Genomic DNA, 24,066 nt, shown 5'->3' with positions numbered 1-24,066 from the left:
CTGTGCATTTAATTCACTGTGATTCTGCAGCACTCAGGATTAGGGGCAGTATTTGTTTACTCATTTGCAACAGTGACAGAAAGCCTGTTAGAACGAATGTAAGCCAGGTCAGCTGGGGTCATCCTTCCCTCCCAATCAGAAGGGAAAATAACAAACCTAGATAAAGAGATTTTAAAGCAATCATGCTGGAGCTTCAATTAAGCTTTCCTTATCCTATTTAACATGATTTTCAGGCCTTTCATCTTAAACCACAATTTTATTATGCTCAATCTAATACCTTGTGCTGGAGTAGGATGTGCCTATTATCTTTGCCAAAATTTGTACAATATGCAATATCAAAGGTCATCTTTAAACAGAGAATAAGCAAACATTCACAGAAATGCAATATTGGAAATGTTGGGTAGTTCTGCTCTCTTCTGTCTTCCCCTTCCCTTTCTCATCTTGGAGATCTCTTACATTATCTCCATATCTCCATTCATTTTTCTTAAACACAGTCAAAGTAGATATCATCACCCCATTCTAAAGAAGGGGACAAGTCTCCTCTAACTGAGGAGTAGTATGTCAGGGGTCACACCGTCCTCTGTCTGACCTGCCAGTGGGACAAAAGATCTGCTTGACCCTAGAGCCCACCAAGTGTTCTTCACTCCTCTCTGGCTTTAGAGATTTATCCCTTAAAAGGACTTAATTCATGCATGTGATCACTTCTGAAGAAGAACTACACCCTCACCTACTCTTTCATGTGAGATAATTTTTTTTCTTAGCCTCTCTTATCATCAAACTGATAGGTTTTACTGGATATAAAGGTAGCAAGCATATAAGAAAGATCCCTCAAAGGAAGTGGCATTCAGCTAGCGGAAGGAGCTCCGACACTGGCTTCAGCGAGTACTCAGTTCAAAGCGTGATCTGTCCCTTGTTAGTTGCACCATGAGGGGGAAATGATCTTTGTTTGCTTTTTCTTTCTTTTCCCATCTCTGTGCTTAGTTTTCTCATCTGAGAAATGGTACTGGTAAGGTTAGTAATCTGTGGATGTGCCTGGCACAAAATAGGCATTCAGTAAATTGTAGCTTGGTTATTTCTATCTTTCCCTTCCACTAACCTCACCCACCCACTTTGCTTCTAGAAGCTGTAAAGTATTAGATTTTCTAATTCCAAAAATTGAGTGAGGCTCAGATTCATAGAACCCGACCAGTTCTCTGCATTGCTGCTCTCTTGGACCCGGATTTCTCTTAGATTGCCTGTTATGCTTGCAGATACTGTGGAAATGAGCACTTTATACTTGATCTGATAAATAGAAACAATTTTACCAGAATCACTCAATATGCAAACACTTTAAAAATAAGCAAGAGCTGTTACGACTTTAAATATATCTGTGCTTGACAGGCTGCCTAATGTTTCACGATTTAATTAGTAATATCATTTCCCTGGACTTAAGGTTATCAATCATGTTACAGTTATTTCATTTCTGGCTGTCTAAATATAGCTGGCTAGAATTCTGGCATTGTTCCCTTTGCAGGGATGAGCAAGAATTTTCAAGGAGAAAATGGCGGCAGGAGGAAATGAGACTACCTTCTATAAGGAGCCATGGATCAGACCCTCCAAGAAATCCCATCTTTCATTAATCCACAGCTATTTAGCATCTTCTCTCTTTCCATCATGAATTAGCTGATATAAACCTCTAATAGAGAGCTTATGCAAGAGTCTAGGAGAGAGAATGAACATACAAAAGGCAATTAATCTAATTAATGGTGGTAATAGTCCCATGCATCTGTCTACTACAGTTCACAGCAGGCACTTCCACAGAAGTGATTTTATTTAACCTCATTTAATTAGCACTAAGTGCTAAATTGTTTGGTACACACTATAAAACTCAGCTGATGTTCATATAAGGGAAAGATCAACATGTGGTTTGTAGTGGTAGAGAAAAATCCAGGTCCAGATGGGGACTGAAAAAACTGGGTGCATTGGATAATTCAGTTTGGGTTGGGCCATGGGGATAATGAGATCCTTACCTCATTTCCTCTGATAACATCTCATGACTCAAAATATGCCAGAATTTTCCCAAATGTAGACTCTCGTAAAGCCTAATTCAGCATTTGACCACAAAAGCATGTGTTTTGGTTTTGTATTTCTCCTCAATAATGATAATCCTCAATAATGATAAAAGTCCTGGAAGCCAGACATAAGCAGTCATTGTGTTGACTGTGCAGACTACAGTGAAACCAAAATACAGAGAAAGGAGAAAGCCTCTGAAATATTTTGGGGATGAAAATAAGTATGGGAAGCAGGGAAGGAAAATGTAAAAATGTGCTAGAAAGCCAGCTGGAGAGGAAGTGTTGCATTTTTTTCATCAGTGGTTTATATTGATAAAATGTGCTTTAAATGGTCAGTCTGTACCTAATGCAGACCGAGTGAAGATACTCATGGAGGCTTATGAAATTGTTTTCATTCAAAGCAATGGCCTTAGATGTATGTGCACACGTGTGTGTGTGTGTGTGTGTGTGTGTGTGTGTGTGTGGAGTGGGTAGAGCACTAATACCAAAACCTCCCATCCTTTCAAGGTGAAGAAACACTGACAGTAACATGGAGGTAGCCAAGACTAGAGACACATCGGATGGTCCAAATATCCCAAATCCACCATGGTATTCCAAAAATCTATTCACTTTTACCACATTGAAGATGCAGATTGAAAACATAGACCTCCCATGTACAACTATATTTTAATAAATAAATAAACAAACAAATAAATAAATATTTTTTTTTTTAAAAAGAGCATCTTTGGAAACAAGGTCAGAGTATGGGTGAATACATGCCTGGGCCTTTTTCTGAGGCCCTATAACAAGATAAAAGCATATTTGTCTCCATTCAGTTGGTGTCTACTTTTCTCTGTAAAACCAGTATTTTCACTCAGACACACAAGGATCATTCTACTTTCTGCATGGCACTTCAGTGGTTGAAACTTGTCTGAAAGTCTCCAAGTTTATATGGGGGTTCTGCCCCTGACATGATTTGGTTGTTGGTTTGGGACAGTCTGGCTAAAACTTCTCTCCCTCAGTTAACTCATGTGTAAAATAAACTGATGAGGTGAGATAATTTCTAAACTCTTTTTAACTCTAGTTTCCCCTAAAACTAACCTCATTTCCTCTAAGGCTCTTCATATTCCATCCATCTTTTAAGATACCTCTTTTGCCGCAAGCCCTTCAGAGATAGACCTGGCTATTTTCCTCTCCCTCACTTGGCATTTCCTCATGCTCCAAGGATGCCAAATGGTTCTCTCTAGCTCATCTTTGCTCCTCTCCACTTTGTGTAAACTCCATTTCTGCCACAAATATCCCTTCTCCTTCTTTGGCTCTTTATTCTTCCTAAGTCTGTTTACATTCTGAGCAGGGACGAGCAGCCTCATTGAGGAGCAACTACTGTGTGCTCCCATGGCACCCTCAGGTCACTGTTATTATTAGACACCACTCCTGGCTCTGTACCATAACTGCTGTACCTGTCACTTTTATCAGACTCTGACATTCACTGAACCTTGTGCTCTATCCCCAGAGCAGATGTCCTCAAACTGGCTGTGTAGTGGAGTGATCGGAGGACACTTTCAATACCCCCACACCCAAGTTGTTCTACAGAACAATTAACTCAGAAACTATAGGTTGGACCCTATCTATCAGTATGTTTTAGGCCCCTGAGGTGGTTCCAAGTTTGAGCATCACTGCCTTAGAGTGTTCAACAATAAGCATACAGTAATTGTTAATGAATGACCCGCATTAACTGGATCTATGATCCTGGACAAATTATATGGTTGCTGTAAACTTCAGTTTCCTTCTCTAAAATGGAGATTAATTTGAGACAGTATGTCATTATGAAGACTGAGATACAAATGTAAACACCCAGTCCATAGTGGGCTTTTAGCAGCTATCAATTCTCCTCACTTGCTCATCTCTCTAAAATATCAGTATCAGGTTTCCATAAGTCATAGAATAGGCAGTTTGAGTGAAAAAGCATGAGCTCTATCACAGAGCTATTTTTCCTTGACCTTCCACTACCCTTATCCCCTTCCAAAGCATTCTTTCTATGTTCTCTGGAAAGCACAGAATTCCCCCAAGCAAACCTGGTCACAATGATTTAAGCAGCAAACTGGCTTACTGTCGTGTCACTTCCTTAACGGGAAATAAGCCTCATTATTTTTGCACTCTCTTTCCTATCCCTTCAATCAGCCCCATGACAGGGTGTCCTCCAGAAGGGACAGGTCTGAGAATAACTTGTCAGCTCTTCTAAGTTGAATGCAAGACATGTAGCTTACAGAAATGACAATCTGAGGCAAGTATTGTGGTTTATAAGACTCTTCAATTATCAAAACAGTGGAGGATATAGATATACACTTGGCTTTTAAATGCCTGTGTGCGTGTGTGTGCGTATTTAGTGTGTGTGTCTAATACATATTCATATGAACACGTTGCATAGTCATGATCTTCTTTTTTAAAATCCTCTCAGAACAGAAATAGGGTGATTTTAAGATAAAACATAGACCAACGGTTCTCAAACTTGAGCACGAATCAAAACCTTTGGAAAGCCTAAAGCCCATGTTGCTCAGAATCCCACTCCCAGAGTTTCTGGTCTAGTCACCCTGGAGCAGGGACTCAGAATTTTCATTTGAGGACCACTGGTCTCAGTGCTGCACTCAGATTTGTGCTTGAGTACAGGAGAGGAGAGGAGTTCAGTAGGGTTCCTGAAGAACAGATGTTACAGAAGGAACTTCTCTTCTCTTGGACAAGTCCTTCTTGGGATGGGAGTACGTTTGATTAGTGTTAAGTAATCACTATGATGATGAATGCTCAATGTATCAGTATGCTTCATCACAGATTGTTTGAATATCCCTTTCCCCCATCCTTCAACCTAACTCCTCACCCCACACTAGCCTAGATAATTAAGAATTAAATGCATTTTGTTTTATATTGAGATAATTATCTTGACAAATATTTTTTGAGTATATGCTATAAATGCCATGTACTGTTCTAGGCATCTGGGTACTTATAGTCAAATATCTGCCTCTATAGAGTTTATATTCTGGTAAGGGAGGGGAGAAGAGACAGGTTAATTAAATAAAATATAAAGTATGCTAAATAGTGATAGAGAAATACCAACTAGGAAAGTGGAATGAGGAAGTTTTGAGAAGAGGTGAAGCTTCTGGTAAAGGGGCCAGATTCAGCCTCAGATTTCTGCCCTAGAATGAATGAAATTGTTGATTTGGTTTGCATCCTCTGAAAGTCAAACCAGAAAATCAAAAGGAAGTAAGGAGAAGGTAAGCTGAAGCAACACTTTGAGCATTCTGTTGATACTGTTTCTGTAGCACTCTTCAGGGAAGCAGGTACGGGAGAAAGTAATTCAAGAAATCCCTTTGAGTTTTGAAGGCAGTAAAATAGAAACATTGGCAAAACAAGTCAAAAACTTGTGTTTAAAATTGTAACCCTGTTCCATTTTCTTTTCTTTTCTTTTTTTTTTTTCTAAAGATTTTATTTATTTTGACAGACAGAAATCACAGGTAGGCAGAGAGAGAGGAAAGGAAGCAGGCTCCCTCATGAGCCGAGAGCCCAATGTGGGGCTCGATCCCCGGACCCCGGGATCATGACCTGAGCCGAAGGCAGAGGCTTTAACCCACTGAGCCACCCAGGTGCCCCCCTGTTTCATTTTCTTAAGAGTCCTGGTCTTCCACCTGGGATTCTAGTTCAGTTGCAGAAAGCTGTATTGAATTTAGAACCAAGTTTGATGGGGAAATATATGCAACCCTGAAATACATAACTAAGTAGGATGATGTAGGAAGAAGGTCACAGAGGACAGTGAACCTAAAGAAGAGCCATTCTTTAAGGTAGTGTAACAGAAACACAGATATTTGAAAGTTATTCATAGAGAAATGCAAAATTCATGATAGAAACATCCCAAAATGTCTAGGAGTTCTGGGCTACACATTTAAAATCAGGTAAGAAAGGAAGAGTTCATTCTAAGAAGAGCACAACCACCATCATATCTGTGGTGCTCCATGCACAGCCAGGAAGCCCATGTTGAGCCACCAAAATGGAGACCAACAGCAAAGCTCACCTCAGAAGGCCAAGTACCTGGGTGTAATTAAGTAAGGTGAGGATGCCAAGCTACTAGCACAGCTCTTGTCACCCCTTCCCTTCTCTCAAATTCCTTTGTGTCAATAACTGGGCAGAAGAAAAGTCACTCCCTGTCCTCCTACAACCCTGAGGAAAGTAACAGGTCCTGTGCTCTTGCTGTGGAGGCTGAGGTAGGAGGACTCACACCCTCACATGCAGTGCCCCCTATCCAGCATTTTCTAGTGTGAATGCCTGCTGCTGACTTTATTCCTGTTCTAAACGTAGAGGGAGGACCCACAATCTGAGACACAGTCTGGTCTGAACCTTCCTTTGGAAGTAACTGCTCCCACATTTTCCCTCCTGTCAGTTCTTTGTTTATACCTAAAGAAATCAGCCCTTTGAATAAATCAATGTTTGTCTTGTTTTGGGTTTGTGTTAATTGAAAGCAGAGGCAGAGATATATTAAAAACTGAATTAGCAAATTCTAAAAAGGATATATAGAGATCTTTATTTTATATGTCATGACATAACACCATAATAATCATATACTATTATCATAAAATGATGCCATTGATTTTATGTATGCATATTTATATATAAATATTTCTCATGAGCAGTTTGGGTATATTTAGAATGCAAGGTTGGTTTAATACTCAAAAATTAATCAGTGGAATGAAGTATATTAACAAAATGAAAATATCATCTTGAATGCAGAAAAAGCACTTGACAATTACATACCTATATATATAGAGAGAGAGAGACAAAATATTGCCTGTATTAAAGGAAATAAATTATCTGATAAAAGGAATCTACAAATAAGTGTAAACAGACATCATAATTACTGATGAAATTTTGAAAGCTATTATTTTTAGCTGAGAAATTAAAAGATTGTCCATTGTTCACTTCTACTGAACATTGTACTAAAGGACCTATCCAATGCAGTACGTCAAAAGAATGATTTAAACAGGGGCACCTGGGTGGCTCAGTGGGTTAAAGCCTCTGCCTTCGGCTCAGATCATGATCCCAGGGATCCAGTCCCGCATCGGGCTCTCTGCTCGGCAGGGAGCCTGCTTCCCTCTCTCTCTGTGCCTGCCTCTCTGCCTACTTGTGATCTCTGTCAAATAAATAAATAAAATCTTAAAAAAAAATGAATGATTTAAACATTAAGATCAGAAAGGAAAATATATAACTGCCATTAATCATATATGTTATAATTATATACACAGAAAATATGTATCCATAGATGAAGGATTAGGACTGATGAAGTTAGCAAGGCTGATGGATGCAAGATCAACTTACTAAAATACATCTATTTCCATGTGCTGGCAACAAATAGTTAGGAGATGATATTTGGAAATTAGATATAATTTATAGTGGCCTCAAAAATATAAAATGACAAAGAATAAATCTAACAAAAAAGTTCACTGTTCTATCTAGAAAACTCTACTATTAAAAGAAATATACAATAAGACTGGATAAATGAGGAGAGGTAGACAAGCCAAATTCATTGGCTCATGATTTAATATTGTAAAGATGTCAGCTATTCCCAAACTGGCATTTTGATTCAGGGTAATCCTGACCAATATTGCAACTGAATTTTTTTGGCACTTAACAAGTTGATTCTAAAATTTATATAGTAATTTAAAACAAAAGACATGAAGGGCTAATGGTACTCTTGAATGAAGTGGGAGGATTTGTTCTTTCATCTATCAAAATTTATTATAACTATATTAATTAGGACCATGTGATACTGGCTCAAGGTTAGACAAATAGACCAGCAGAATAGAATCAAAAATAGACTGATATGTGTAGACAATCTATTTAAAGCCAAGGTGACACAGTAGAGCTATGGAAACATGAGGGTCTTTTCAATGATTCTGGGACAACTGGAAAAAAAAAAATAGAAAATGGGACCTTACTCCACTCACCCACAAAAATACAATCCAGGAGGATCATAGATACAAATGTGAAAGGTAAAACATAAAGCTTGTAGATAAACTATCTTATTATTTCTTAAATAAGATACATGATGCTATAAAGAAAAACACTGCTGAACTAAATCATTGAAAGTATGAATATCTGTTTGAACTTAATTAAAAGAGTGAACGAACAAAAAATAGGATGGGAGGAGATATTTCTGACACATGATAGACCAAGAGCTTCTATCTAGAATATATATAGAATTCCCATAGGGGGGGGAAAAAAAAGGAAAGGAAAACTTATATAATCCAACAGAATAATGGGCAGAAGTCTTGAACAGACCTAGTAGTTCATTTACCCAGCAATGGGGTGTAGAGTGCTTCTTCTAATTCAATTTGTTAAATGAAGTCTGTTTTGTGGGTTTTTTGTGGTTTTTTTTTTTTTTTGCCTTTGTGTAATGTGAGAAACATAACACCTGTACAAAAAAGTACTCAAAAAACTTTAAGGATTTTATTATTCATTTATTTGAGAAAGAGAGACAACCAGCTCAAGTTTGGGGGGTGGTGCAGAGGGAGAGAGAGATAGAGAGTAGACTCCCAGCTGAGCAGAAAGTCCAGCACCTGTCTTTCCTATGACCCTGAGCTCATGAACTGAACTGAAGGCAGATGCTTAACTAACTGAGCCACCCAGGCACCCCATACACAAAAAAAAACTTTAAAAACTCAGATTTCTCATACACTACAATTCATTGTATGAATATAATAATTCATCTTTTACTTTTGATTTGTTTTGGAGTGTTTCCAGTTTTTGATACTGTGAATAATACTATGATCATTCTTGTGTATGTTTCTTGGTATAAAGTGTGCATGCCTTTCTGGGGGATGACATCTAGGAGTAGATTTGCTAAGTCACACGCCATGGGTAAGCACATTTCAAATTTCATTATGTAATAGAAAACTGGTTTCCAAAGTGTCTGTAAAATTTACATTCTCAATGGCAGTATAACACCTGATATTATTGGTCTTGATAGTGTGAGGATTTAAAAAATTTTATATCTACTGTCAGTTGTGTATGCAATCTTCTTTAGTGAATTTTTCCCTAATTACTTTTGGAAATTAATGAACTATAGTGACAAATAACAACTTGAAAGAATCTCAAAAGAAAGTAATATGGAGCAAAAGAAGCCAAATACAAAATGTTTCTATTTATACAGTTAAAAATGTCTGGTGCTTAAGGATGCTTTCTGCAGAGATAAAACTATAAAAACAAACACACAGACATGAAAACGATTACTACAATAGTAGGGGAGGCTCTTAGGAAGAGGGAGAAGGTGGCGGGGGGGGGTCCACTCAGGGTCTTTTGGGTGGCAGCAATATATTTTTTTTCCTTGTTATGAATGAATGAATACTACACAGGAGATCACTTTGTAATATATTTTAAGCCAAGCACTCCTATTTTGTAAAGAAGGATGATCTCTAATTTGTCTTCTTTAAGAGTGTGACAAGTTGGCGAGGCTAACATGGGTCCTTTGAGCAAGGCAGGTGGTCAGAACATCTCATAAATGGAATTTGGAAGCTTCTAATCAGAAGAGAACAATGTTTTATGTTTGAGACAGAGCCCTAGATCTGATCTGAACATCAGGCTGTGGTACATAGTCAACTCATGGAAAATACTAGGAGCTAGAATGGGAAATCAATGTCTTTGAGAACTAGGGAACATAATATTAAAGAATGACAAACCAAAAGAAGTGAATTGGAAGGTAATCCTTATGGATATTAAAGAAGCCACTCAGTGTCAGGCATCAGTTTGTTCTTTTCACTTGACAACTGGGCAAGCCAGGTTCATGTACAAAAACCTGAATGGAAGAGAAATGTGCTCCGTTAGCCCTCAAGACGTTTAAATTTCTTAAGGAAGACATGTCAGATACTACTATTATATTATAGCAGCACATGATTCCAGCAAACTCCAGTAGGTAGGATTCTGAGGTTCAGTGAGCGAAAATCACTGAAGATGCTGTCACCCATCAGGGATGTCTCTGGGGACGGTACAGAAGTGGGAGGGGCCTGAACAATACCATAGCAGTGGGTGTGCTGACTACACGCCAGTGAAGGGTCCCTGGACAGACAAAGGCTGTTGACTCAGAGCTCTGGATTTGGAGAAATTGTGAAGTCAGACATGAAAGCTGTTACTTGGAAGGGAGACTGACGCTATGATTAATGTGGATAAAGGCCAGAAAGAAGACAATGTGGTGTTAACAGAAATTTTTATGACACCCCCGATATATCATCTGCCCAGGGCCTCGGAGACTTGAACACTCAGTATTTCTTACCATGGCTGCCGTTCTGGTTTTGTTTTAGGCATTTTGTAATCTCTTCATGAGGGCTGTTTCCAGGTATCCAAACCATTCATGGCGCATGAGGTGAGAATGATTTGAGAGTCTCAGATCAATAATTTTATGTTCCATGGATTGTCAAATATACACTTAACGGACTCCTACTTGTCAACATATAGGCGATATGGAGCCTGGGGACAATGTCAGAATCAGTCGCTTCAGGTAGAAAATGTAGGAGACTCCAAACTCCCAACCCACAGCCAGAAAAAGACTCTGGTTTATCTGCAATCACAGTCACTACATATAATTTCACTCTAAGATATGCTGTGATGCTTTAGCCTGTTTTCATAATGGGCTTTCAGCAGTCCCAGAAATCTACATTCACTTTAAACTCTCAATACTTCCCTTCTTCTTTTTTTTTTTTTTTTTCTGTTCTTCCTTTGCTCTCTGTGGCCTTTCCCAAGTGTGTATGGAATTTGCCCAAATTTCATTTCATTTTTTGATTGTGTGCCAGCCAGATAATAACAGGCATCTGATCAAGGGTTTAGTTAAGTGCTCTATCCAGCAGTATTTATGCTACATAAATTATTCATACAGTACCACCCTGGACAAATTGCACTTTGATTATACAGTCATTTTTCAGTCCATTCATTTACCAGACAAGTAGAGATCGTGGGAGATCAGAGGAGCCACACGTGTGAATGGATAATGAACTTGGGTCCTTCACCCCCTCCGTGTCCCCAGCTCCCCTTTCTGGTGGTGAGCTCTTTATCAAGGGCCTTTGTGAAGATCAAATGAGGTAATAGATGAAGAGTTCTTTGAATGGTAAATGTACTGAATAAATAGAGACAGTTGTCCTTGGGAGTTAAGCTCTTAAAGTGGAATGCCTTAAGGTCACAGAGATCTGCCTTTGAATGCCAACTACTTGTGTGACCCTGGGGAGCAACCTCAGCTGTCTGTGACTCAGTTACATTGTCTGTAAAGTGAGAATACCAATCGCCATCTCTCAGGATATGTGGAAGGAAGAAATGGAGTCACATATGGGAAATGCTAGCACTGTGCCTTGCGGATGGCAGGTATTCAAAAAGCAGAGTTCTCTCTTCCCTATAGCTCTTTGATGGCATGGCTCATTTGGCAGTGCCATGAATGTATTAGCTTTTTGTTTGTTTTTCTTTAATGTGCATGTGTGTTTGGTTGCCAATTTGATTCCAAGTTCCCAAAGACAACAAAGTTCTTTATTGTCTTAACCTCCCCGCTCCCAGGGCCAAAGAGGGTGCCAACAATATGCATGTGGATTCACTGATGGTAGGAGCGCCCAGAGAGCTTCACAAGTGCAATCTCTATTCAGCATGTTACCTATCCTTGAATATCGTCCACTCCTAAATAGGAAGCCCTGTGCTTAGTTTCAAGGAGGAAGTCCACGCATATGTACAGCTGATTTAATGGGAAGATGACGCAAATAGGAATCCAGATGCTTCCACTGAGCTGACAGAAAGACCATCAAAACCTGGAGAGATGTCCTGCACACAACTGGACCTACTGAAGCGAGCAAACAACAAAATCCTGATTCCTACTTCTCCGTGTATTCAGCATCCAGAATATAATCTGTAATAGTGTTCTTGAGTACTTATTATAATTTCATGGAATTAAGCAATAAAAGTTAGAACCATTAGTAAAGCAGTTTGTCTTGTACCTAAATTACTTACATAGTTGAGTACATGCCTTTAATAGCCCACTGCAAAATAAAAACCTGGGTCCTTTTTTTAAAAAAATAAACAGAAAACGGGGCCATTAAAAGTGCTAAAATAGGTATACATTTATTTTCCTTTCTTCCTAGTGTCTTTGACCTGTTACAGTGGTTGTTTTGTTTGCTTTGTTTTGTTTTGTTTTGTTTTGCTTAGTTTTGTTTTGTTTTTATTTAATGTCACACTCTGCCAGGCGAAGGGATACTTGCTGGGTGAATACAGACTCTCGCAGGTGCTGGTAGGCTCACCAGCTGTCCTCCTGCCAGCTGTCTAAGGGATAAACCATGACCAGGCCTTAGTGAGAAGTTGGTGTTCCCTTCCCAAGGGATGGCATGCCAATTAATGGCAAGTAGGCAGCCCCTAGGCGACTGGAAAGTCTGTTCCAGAACATGGTTGGGATCTGCAGTAGGACTGAGTAAGAGGTTTGCCTCCATTGAGTAAGAGGCACCTGACTAATGTGCCTTTGTGTTACTCACCTGGGTTAGCTCTTTCATGCCCTACCTTTAGATGCTGTGAAATGTATGTTTACTCCTAACTCTCTCCATGTGTGCACCCAGGTCTTGCCATGAGTGGAGGGTGGCAGCTGTCCCTATGTGGGTGCCAGGAGTGGGAGGCTGGAGCATCAGTGGGTGGGGAAATTGGCAGCTCAAAATCCATCTGTGAGCCAAGGTTCTAAGCCCCCAACACGTGCTTCTTTGTCCCACTGGACATCACTCACAAAGTACAAATTCAAAGGTAAAATTATTAATAATTTCGAGGGTGCCGAAATAGAAACCCCTCTGGTGCATAATCATGATGCTGGTCCTGATGACCTTGTATTGGTATGTTTCCTAGGATTGTCTAAGCTTTCTGCCAAGATGTAAGTTTTACTCAATACAGTTCTCGAAAATTCTGATTTTGTGCTTTTAATGTGATGGGAACTTGGTAATAATCTGGTTTGTTAGACTTGTGGGTACATAAAGAGGACACAGGCTGAAGCAAGAAGCTAAGGAAATCTTCTGTGATGCACATGCATGAGCTTTATGATCTCAACTTGAAAACACATTTTCTGATTACTTTTTGGTTTCTGAAATGTATTAAGGAAATTGCTATTATATCGGTACTGAAAAGGTGGTTCACCACTGTGGGGTTTCCACAAACTTGTGTGTGACTTAAAGCAGCATGCTCTGTGGCAGATGAACTGGTTTTAATATCATCTAAAGGATCAAATTTGGGAATCATTTATTTTGAACATATTAAAAATTACCCATGTGCTTCTAATGTGCATATGACAAAGTGAAGTAGACATTTCCTCTTCTTTTCCGAGAAATGACATGAAAACATTAAGAAGCAACGGTATAAGAAACACAAATTATGGGGCACCTGGTTCGCTCTGTTAGTTGAGCCACATGGAGTCTTTTGGGGACTCTCTCTCCCTCTATCCTGCCCCCCACTCACACACTCTCTAAATAAATAAATAAACAAGAATTATTTAAAAAGAAAAGAAAAGAAAAGAAAAGAAATACAAGCCATGTAACAAACACTAACATTACAGAGAGAGCTGTAAGGAGAAAGTTCAGAAGGGCAAAAGTATTAGAAGGTGAGAGGAAGTCATTCTTTACAGACTGTTGTTAAACACCAAAACTTCAAATAATAAAGTAATAAGTATATTCAATGTTATAAATGTAAAAACTGAGAAAGAGCACATAATACACTAAGATCAGGTGGTAACCGGTGAGTGTGAGTTAGAGGAAAGGTTCATTTAATCAGATCATAACCAGAGGTTTTCCTTCAATGAAAGAGAAGATGAAGGATACTAGATACAACCGTTGCTCTATAGTTAACTAGTAGAGCAAATATATTAGGATTTCAAATTACTCAAAATGAATACTCACTCTGCACCTGCACAGGGGATCATGCATGCACACACACACACACAGACACAAACAGATATGTCAATAAAACTAAGCCAAGGGGTGCCTCAGTGGGTTAAGTGTCTGCCTCCAGCTCAGGTTGTGTTCCTGGGGTCCTGAGATGAAGCCCTGTGTCTGGCTCCCTATTTAGTAGAGAGCTTGCTTCTCCCCCTTACCCCTCTCCCCCTCTCATTTTCTTTCCCTCTCTCTCAAATAAATAAAATATTAAAATAAGCAAATAAACAAACAAATACATAAATAAATAAAACAAAGCCAAGAACTTACAGAGTACTTGGAGAAATGTTTTTCTAAAGCTATAAGGAATAAAAGTATATGGAAAATATTTGAGGAACTAACAATATTTCTGCCATGCAATAAATTCTATATAGCTAAACTCACCTATTAAATGAAAAAAAAGACATTCCAAGATTGGACAAAAGCAAATCCCAATTTTATGTTGTATAGGAGAGACACACCTATAGTAAATAATTTAGAGTTTAGAAATAAGATAATAAGCAAAGTGAGCTGGATTGTACTGAGCCAATTTTGTTAATCCAGGAAATAATATTTATCCAGATTTCCTTTTCCTATATGACTCTTTGTCTTTAGCAACTGAACGTGACGTCTCCTCAGAAGGGTCTGAAAGTCTCCACTGTTTTCTACTCTGTGTTTCATGATGGTTGGTCCAAGGGGACAACTTCTGACCTGACCCTCCCACTGCCACCTGCTGTCCCTCACTTCTCCAGTTTCTCTTACATTTGTGTAGGCCTAATTCTTATAACAGGACGATGTATCAAGAAAAAGAAGTAAAAGTCTGTGGGAAAATACACAGAAACAAATTGATAGTAGAATGTGATTCCCCTCTTTCATTTCATGAAAGATCAAGTTGGCCAAAAGAAGTAGATAGATGGTTAAAATAATATAATTTAAAAGCTGGTATAGTAGATCTATTTAACTTCTGTAACCTGATAACTGTCAGTAAATATTTTTTTTCAGATGATCCATAGAACATTCCAAATAAATGACCATGAGGAAACTCTCAATATGTTTTCAAACAGAAATAATTCAGACCATATTCTCTAATCACAATGAGGCAAAACTACAATCAATACAAAAGCTAGGAAATCAATTAACTTCTCCACTGGGAAATTGAATAACAACAAGAACAAACAGCAAAAGGCAATGTGCTAAAACGACTCCCATGTTAAAGGGTGAATGGTAAATACTAAAAAATGCTGAATATTTAGAAAATGAAAATCATGAATACCAAACACATTAATATTTAAAGAATTTAGATAAAGCTGATAGAAGATGCCAATTAATTAGACCAAGATATCATTTTTTCTTTAATTAGGCTTGAATATATCAAAAGATTAATAAAACTATTTTGACAAGAGTGTTTGGAAAAAGCCAGTCTTTTAATTGCTGATTGGACTGTATATATTGGTCCAAATTCTCTAGAGGACAATTTGACACTATCTCTAAAAATAGCAAGTGTTCGTATGTTTTGACTCAGCAACCCCCACTTCTAGAAATTCCCTATACATGTACTCAAACATTTGCAAACTGTGGAATGCGCGAAGTTATTTCCTGTGATACTGTTTTTAATGGCAGTGATTAGTCATAACCTAAACTGCTATTAGTGAAAGATGGGTTAAAGAAGCAATCATATACCACACAAGGTAATTTTCTACATCCTAACAAAGAATGAAGAAGTTCTATATGTGCTGATCTGAAGGGATCACAGAGATAGGTTGTTAAGTGATAAAAGCAAGATGCAAAACATTTCTCCTTATGCCAGTATGTGTGAAAACATCTATATATGTTTGAATGCTTGTAGAGTATCTCCAAACCATACACAGTAGACTATAAATGAGTTGCTTCCAGGAAGGGGACCTAGTTTTACACTTGATCTTAGCCAAAAGGCCAAGAAGCGATGGGGACCCAGTTTTGTTGGACATAGGTATGTCAGGAGATTTTTATCTACCTATCTTCATATACATTTTCCCCCCCCCAGGGTAGTGACATTTTTTTTTCCAATTTATTTATTTTCAGAAAAACAGTATTCATTATTTTTTCACCACACCCAGTGCTCCATGCAAGCCGTGCCCTCTATAATACCCACCACCTGGTATCCCAACCTCTCACCCACCCCCGCCACTTCAAACCCCTCAGATTGTTTTTCAGAGTCCATAGTCTCTCATGGTTCACCTCCCCTTCCAATTTACCCAAATTCCCTTCTCCTCTCTAACGCCCCTTGTCCTCCATGCTATTTGTTATGCTCCACAAATAAGTGAAACCATATGATAATTGACTCTCTCTGCTTGACTTATTTCACTCAGCATAATCTCTTCCAGTCCCGTCCATGTTGCTACAAAAGTTGGGTATTCAACCTTTCTGATGGAGGCATAATACTCCATAGTGTATATGGACCACATCTTCCTTATCCATTCATCCATTGAAGGGCATCTTGGTTCTTTCCACAGTTTGGTGACCGTGGCCATTGCTGCTATAAACATTGGGGTACAGATGGCCCTTCTTTTCATGACATCTGTGTCTTTGTGGTAAATACCCAGGAGTGCAATTGCAGGGTCATAGGGAAGCTCTATTTTTAATTTCTTGAGGAATCTCCACACTGTTCTCCAAAGAGGCTGCATCAACTTGCATTCCCACCAACAGTGTAAGAGGGTTCCCCTTTCTCCACATCCTCTCCAACACATTTTTAACAGTGCTTGATGTGATTGTATTAATTTTTCCAAAGATAAGTAAAAATGAGGACAATAGCAACTGTACTCCCAACAAAATAAAGCAACCAGTATGATAAGCAACAACTATGTTTTGTTTTGTTCTGTTTTTTTACTCATTTTTGTTTTTGTTTTGCTTTATTTTTTTACTGAGATAATCGTAGACTAGAATTCATATCAGGTTCAGGAAACCGAATATAACTTCTAAAGCCTTTCTTATTTATACCAAGTATCAGACCCTCCATGGGATGGTATGAAGACCATCCACAGCCCAGGCAACCTCTGCGTCAAAGCTCAGCAGCTGCTTCATTCCGTGTGGATCCTCCCCCGCTCCGATGATTCCAAAATACCCACCTGTTGGCAAATGTGCATGCATCCTTGAATCCACGGCCCCCTCACTGTACTGCTTGCACACGGACTCTCACATTTACTCCCACCATGCCTATTTCTGCGTGTTGCCATCCTGCTGATGCTGAAAGCCGGTTCATACTCACTCTCCACCCTCCCCTGATTTTTTGAAAGTTTTTATTTATTTATTTATTTGAGAGGGAGAGACCGCAGGAGCAGCGGGGCGAGGGAGCCGCAGACTTCCTGCTGAGCAGTTAGCCTGAAGAGGGACACAATCGCAGGACCTGGGATCGTGACCTAAGCAGAAGGCAGACCCTTAACTGATTGAGCCACCCAGGCACTCTGCCTCCCCTGATTTGTACATCTGACACTCTGCCTGCTTCCAGAAAACTCCTGCCACTCCTCTTCAATGCAGGGTACTTTTCACATATAGCTTTTTATATGCATATCTCATTTCTCTGTCCAGTTTCTAAATCTCTTCGGTGGGAGGAGAAAATTTTGTTAAAATTTGTAACTGCGACTAATGGGCTTTCCTATATTAAGTGGAGTTGTAATTACCATTCTTTTATTTATTTTTAACAGCCTTCTGAAGCTATAATTGATATGCAAAACTGAACATATTTGAGATGGTCTTTGATGAGTTTGAATCTACACAATTTAATAAATTTTATGAGAATAAAGGAGCAAATGAGTATGCATATATTTATATATTTTTTCTCTTCAGTTAAGGTTGATGATGATGACAATGGTAAAATTATAGCTACTCCCTCCTTAACCAAATGAAATACTTCTAGCCTTATCTCTTTTTTTAAAATTTACCTTGAAACTGCAATTAATCCAGGTATTCACAAGTGCTTTCCACAGCTATAAAAGCAATAAAAACCAAACTTTTCCATTGTTTCCCCACACGAGGTCTCAACTTCACACAATAATATAAAAATAATCTTATACGGGCATTCCCTTAAAACTGTGCCAAGCACTGAGCTAGACCCTGGGATGACAGAAGATAAAAACTTATTCTCTGGCAGGAGCTGTGAGTCTGTGGGAGGGAAGAAGCAGATGTACAGTAACAACTGAGCATAAGCAATGCTAGTGTGGTGAAGGGTTAAAAACATGGTTTAGAAATACCTTGTGTTCTCAGAGAGATTCATCAGCAAGTAAAATCAAAATAATATATATTTTTTTCTCGTCCCCATTCTCCAAGTATAGCACAGAAAATAATGCCACATGTGTGGTTCCGTAATGTTACTGGGATCACCAAGAGAGAGAAATACTTTGGGAGGAAAGGGGACAAATTTTATTTGAGAATGTTTAATTTGGGAGCTTTGTAGGGATATCTGGGTGACTCAGTCAGTTAAGCATCTGATGCTTGGTTTCTGCTCAGGTCATGACCTCACGGTTATGGATGAAGCCCCAGTTCAGGCTCTGGGCTCGTGCAGAGTCTGCTTCAGGTTCTCTCACCTTCTCCCTCCTACTCACCCTCTTTCTTTGACAAATAAATAAATAAATAAATAAATAACCTTTACAAAAAGATTTTATTTATTCATTTGAGAGAGAGAGAGCACAAGCAGGGGGAGTGGCAGGCAGAAAGAGAAATAGGCTTTCCACTGAGCAGGGAGTCCAATATGGGACTTGATCCCAGGACCCTGAGATCAAGACCTGAGCCAAAGGCAGATGCTTAACTAACTGAGCCACCCAGATGTCCCTAAATAAAATCTTAAAAAAAAAAAAAAATGTGGGATCTTTTGAGATTACCTAAGTGGAAGTACCCATGGGCAGGGGAACAAGCCCAAAGGCAATCAGGACATGTACATGGACTTGGGAGCTAAAGCAATGACTACGAGCTCCCCCAAAGTAATTATGTAGAATGCCAAGAATAAGGCCCAGGTTCCAACGTCAATAAAACACCTTGATAAAACCTATGGCTGTGAAATGACTTGAAGATATGATGGATAGGAAGTAAACAAAGAGGGTGAGGCACCATGGAAGCCAAACGGAAAATTAAGTAGCATTAATAATGCTACTTCTCACAGAGTAGGCATTTTTGCCAAGAATTATGTTATATGATGCTTTATAACTTCCCCCCATTTTAGATCTTTTAAAAAAAATAGATGTTAACAAGGCTAGGTAACTTATCTCAGATGTTAATATTAGTTTAGCCCTATCTCACTGTAAAGTATTAGAGGCCTCAGAAAATCAAATATAGTTAGGACAGAAAAATTCCCATTAGACTGGACAATGTGAAAACTGTAGCTATCTTGCTTAGAAAAACAAAAGCAAAACAAAACAAAACAAAAAAAAAACCTTTTTTTAACTTTTTTTCTCACCATAGCACATACCCTCCCCAATGTCCATCAACCAGTCACCCCAAACTTCCTACCCCCCCTCCAGTAACCCTCAGTTTGTTTCCTGAGATTAAGAGTCTCTTATGGAAAAAAAAAAACAAAAACTTTTAAGAAAATGGGAGCAATTGAAGTAGAATGGCTAAATCACACAACTGAGAAAGGTAGGCCATGTACTACTTCCCAGAGAATTGAGAAAGATCCACCATGTGTTCAATGCGTCTATGAGTGGAATGGATAAGTGCACCTCTCTAGAGGAGTGAATGGAAATTCAAAAAGTAGAAATAATAATCCTCTCAATGACACTTACTGACATCTAGAAGCTGGGAAATGATCAACTGAATGAAACATGAGTGGATAATTGAAGAATCTGTGTAAGAATTACATGGGGTTCATTATACTTTTATTTTGCCTTAAAAGTTAGGAAAAAAGTAAGATTGTCAATGGTGAGAACTGGGTCAAGAAGTCCAGCTATATAAAAAAATGGAGAAATAAGGTAGCTCGTAGGTAGAGGAGGATAACTGTCCAAGGAGGTGACGATCTATATTCTTTATATTTATTTCTATGGTTAACTAAATTTTTCTTCAATTTTACTGAGGCATAATTGATATATATCACTGTAAAAATTTGAGGCCTACAGCATAATGACTGAACACACATATATTACAAGAAGATTACCACAGCAACTATGTGAAGGGAAATAAGTCAGACAGTGAAGACAAACGCTGTATGATCTCACTTCTATGTACAGTCTGAAAAAAGGTAACTTCACAGATTATATTTTAATAATATATAGCATGTATAATTATATATATGTAATAATTATATATATATATACACACACACACAAAAGACAGTATGCTTATATCATATAAATATTTTAAGATGATAGACACCTGAAAATTTCTTTTTTGGGGAGGTATTTCTTATATGTGGAGATATAAGTGCCAGAAATAATAAAAGCTAATATTTATTGTGTACTTTGAATGTGCCAGGCACTTTTTCAAGTGCTTTACCTGATTTATCTCATTTATCATTACAACAGCATTATGAAGTAGGTTAATATTTAAATCCAAATTCATAGATAATCAGTCCAGAGTTTAGAGAAGCTCAGGAAGTTTCCCAGGTTAAATTTCCCCAAGGGAATGGGGGTCCCTTTCCAGAGCACATGGGGAGATCAGCTTTCATCAAAAGACTCCATTATTGGCAGTGAGGAGTGGGGCATGATCTCCATTTGAATTAACGCAATGAGAACAGAGAGACAGAGACAGACTTGTTGGCTTTCTCATGGTTCTAGGTCTGCTCTGTGACTTCTGTTGGTGTTACCATTCCAATGCAGCAGAAGAGTAACTGAACTGCAGAGTCTGCTGACTTGCCTGAGGGGTAGCCACAAAGCCAGTGGATGGGCAGACTCGGGATAAAGACCCTGGTCCCTCTGCTTGTTGTCCTGTGCTCTGTTCATCGGCTAAGTCAACCAGAGTCCAGTATATAATTATCCCCAGAGGATGATTTAAATTTCTATAATTATTCAGCAATTTTTGCCAGTAGTTTTGTATTTTCTTCATTTGTTTTATGTAGAGGTTTACTGACTTTTCATTTCCTTGAAAAGTGACCCAAGAGATTGGGATGAGTTTCTGTGCCTGTGGCATTGTTTTTAATATTTGCAAAAGAGAACTCAAAGGTCACTTCTAAAAAGTACAATGTATTTTGTTTCCTTGGTATTTAATTCTGGCTTGGGTGGTGATGGAGAAGATCTGGAAACCTCAGTGTTTATAAGGCGTTCAGTTTACGGGAGGGTATGGTTGTCTTTAACACGTGCAGTGGGTCCTGGAAGAGGTAAGCAAGCGTTTCTGGAGCTGGTAGCGGTCTGCGGGGATATGTTGCCAGGGATCCCATTAGCTTCTGTGAGAGAGAAGGCATAAGGAAGCTATGCTTGATTTGAGACAGAACTACTGATCCATGTTAAATAAAGCACATGTCTAATACAACTGACCTAATTCTATTTGCAAAAAGGCCTCAAATAAGTGATCAATGTAGGGTGGCCATTTAAGTACTCCAAGATAACACTGACTTGCTGCTTCTGTCTTGGTTCAAATATCTGGGGTGTATTGGCACAATCCCTAGGATTTCCCGTCTATGAGTCGGTAAGGGCTGGAGTGAGCAAATCACTGAATTAAATAAGCTTTCAAATTAAACTTTGGGCTCTATTCTATAATCAGAATAATACCTTATCTGAATTTGCTCTTTAACACGTGTACCCCCAAGTCAAGTCCTTTGTTAAAAAGGGAGCTATACTGCATGCTGGGGATTCCCCATGCAAATTCTGAATCCACCTCAAATACATCCTGCCTGTCTGGTGGCATCATCCTTTGTCTGCCCTTGTCTGGGATTCTGACATAGCTCAGAGTCAGCACCTCCTTGGAGGTCAACCCCAGTCAGACAGTGTAGGATTCCCGTCATGGGTTTAATATTTGAAGTCGGACAATCTGAATTTGAGTTTTGGAATCTGGTTCTCTCACAAACCAAATTTTAATGTTACTTAATTTCTCTTGGTTTTCTCATTTAATAAATCAAAACAGTACCTGTTTTAACTGTAAAGCACTTAAAACCATCAATGTCGAAGTAAGTGATCAGAAATATTAGCTATGACGATTTTCATTTTCATGAGGAATATCACTGATGTGACCCATCTCAGGGCTCTCTTACCTCCCTACTACTGTGATTTAGGCTTGGCCGAGTCCTACAAGCCCACCCCTTTCTAGCTAAGCCATGGGTGGTAAGAAAAGAATACCTAAAGTCTTTCAAAAACTGCCTTCCTATGCTGTGTGTCAGCACCATGGATTCTCATGAGTCGTGATCCTTTTGCTCAGTTTCCCAAACTGTCATCTCACTTGGGGGAAAAAAAGGCAGGGTAATGCAGTGTGCTAACCTAGGAACCAATGCCAGACTCTAAATGGTGCTAGGCTTGAGCCCTTCCTGTTTCTATCACTTCCTTATTATATGTTTTGCTTATTAGATGCAATTTGGAATTGCATCTTTGATTGTTCTTTGATTTCCCTGAGCTTATGTTTCTTCATCTGTAAAGTTGGCTTGGTAATGCCACATTCATGAGGCTCTGTTGAGATTAGAGCTGGAATCAAAGTACCATACTCGGGTTTCATACATAATTCAGTCCCTTTTGGATACTTAACATATGTTGGGTGCTGTGTGAGATGCTAGGACACAAAAGTGGTTACAGCAGATTCTCCCTCAAGGATCCTGCTATGTGGTTAATGACAGAAACAAAATGACAAGGTCCTTCTAAGTAAATATTCAGACGTATGTGAGGACTTGGTGCTCTAGAGGCCAGAGGCAAAAGATCTCACCTCCAACCTGTATGCCCAGAGGAGACTTCCTGCATTGGATTATAGTTGAATTGAGGCTTAGGTGTTCAGGCACAAAGACCATGAAGGTCTTTTCAAGCAAAAAAGAACATAAATAATGCCTTCAAACATAAGGGTGCAGTGGGAGCAGTGAACCCCATGTTCTTATTAGAGCTCATAGTTCTCATTACAGCTCATAGGAGGGACAAAGTGGAAGATGAGTCTGAAAAAGTAAGCTGGTTCTTGAGGGCTGCACTAGGATCTGAGGCTTTACTCATAAGTCATAGGGAGACATTGAGAGTCATAGGAATTAGTTAATACATGGTAGATGGTATTATTATTACTTTTGCTAATGGGGCAGTGTCCTCAGACCAATGTTGCTGACACAGGATTGATTCCCTTGAACATGTGAAATCTTTGCCGTTGGGCTGCTGACATTTTACACCCCTTCCTGAATTTTCCCAATGGAATAAAATCAATTTGTGTAGAGCAATAAGCCATTCTTCAAGCTGACATCTTGCTAGATTTTTCTTGTCCCTCCCAATTCTAACCTATCCTAGGCACAGATAAAGTCATGGAGCACAGACCTCTAGGGTAGAATAGTCTTAATATGTATCCCAACCCTCACACTTCCTAGCTTTGACTCTGGACAAGTACTTTTTTTTTTTTTTTTTTTTTTACTTGTGCTTTAGTTTCTTCATCTGTAAAACGGGAATACAAAGAGTATATCACTTCTTGGCGTTGTTGTGAGGGTTAAATGACTCAATACACGGAATAGCATTAGGACCATCTCTAGGATAAGGTAAATAGCCTTAGGACCATCTCTAGGATGTGGTAAATAGCCAGTAAATTTAATTGCTATTAATGGTCCAAATTATGTAGATCCTCCTCCACTACCCAGTTTTGGCATATATTATTTAGTAAAGGTTATCTCTTAGGTTCTTTGGGTAAAACACAGAGAAAATGGGGGGAAGAACCTGATCCTTCACTGCAGGGTGGTATGTGTTGAGTCCTACTGGCACAGTAAGACAACCCAGGCTCTGGTGTTGCCAGAATGTCTTTAAACGGGAGCTTGACTAAAAGGTGAGGGTGGGAGAATATAGGAGAAGAAGGCGCTTGCTTTTAATCTGTGTTTGCAAAACATACATGCTATTTCACTTTGTGTGCTTATTTGGTTGCTCATACAATCATGACATTGGTGGACTGAAGAAGACATCTGTCTTTGTCATTAGAGGATGAAGAAGTCAAGAGGAGGGGTTGGTTAGAAGCAAAGGTATCACGGTGCAGATGGA

The 24,066-nt window shown here is 38.9% G+C and overlaps 1 protein-coding gene across 2 annotated transcripts in view; it reads right to left on the bottom strand.

Annotated features, from left to right (window-relative positions):
* Nucleotides 1–24,066, bottom strand: part of CNTNAP5 (contactin associated protein family member 5) — an 858,994-nt gene that overhangs the window by 768,408 nt on the left and 66,520 nt on the right. The window lies entirely within an intron of this gene.

This window comes from Neovison vison, chromosome 3 (genome assembly GCF_020171115.1).
Source record: "Neovison vison isolate M4711 chromosome 3, ASM_NN_V1, whole genome shotgun sequence".
NCBI classification, from domain to species: domain Eukaryota; kingdom Metazoa; phylum Chordata; class Mammalia; order Carnivora; family Mustelidae; genus Neogale; species Neogale vison.
This window is presented reverse-complemented; position numbering and strand designations above follow the sequence as displayed.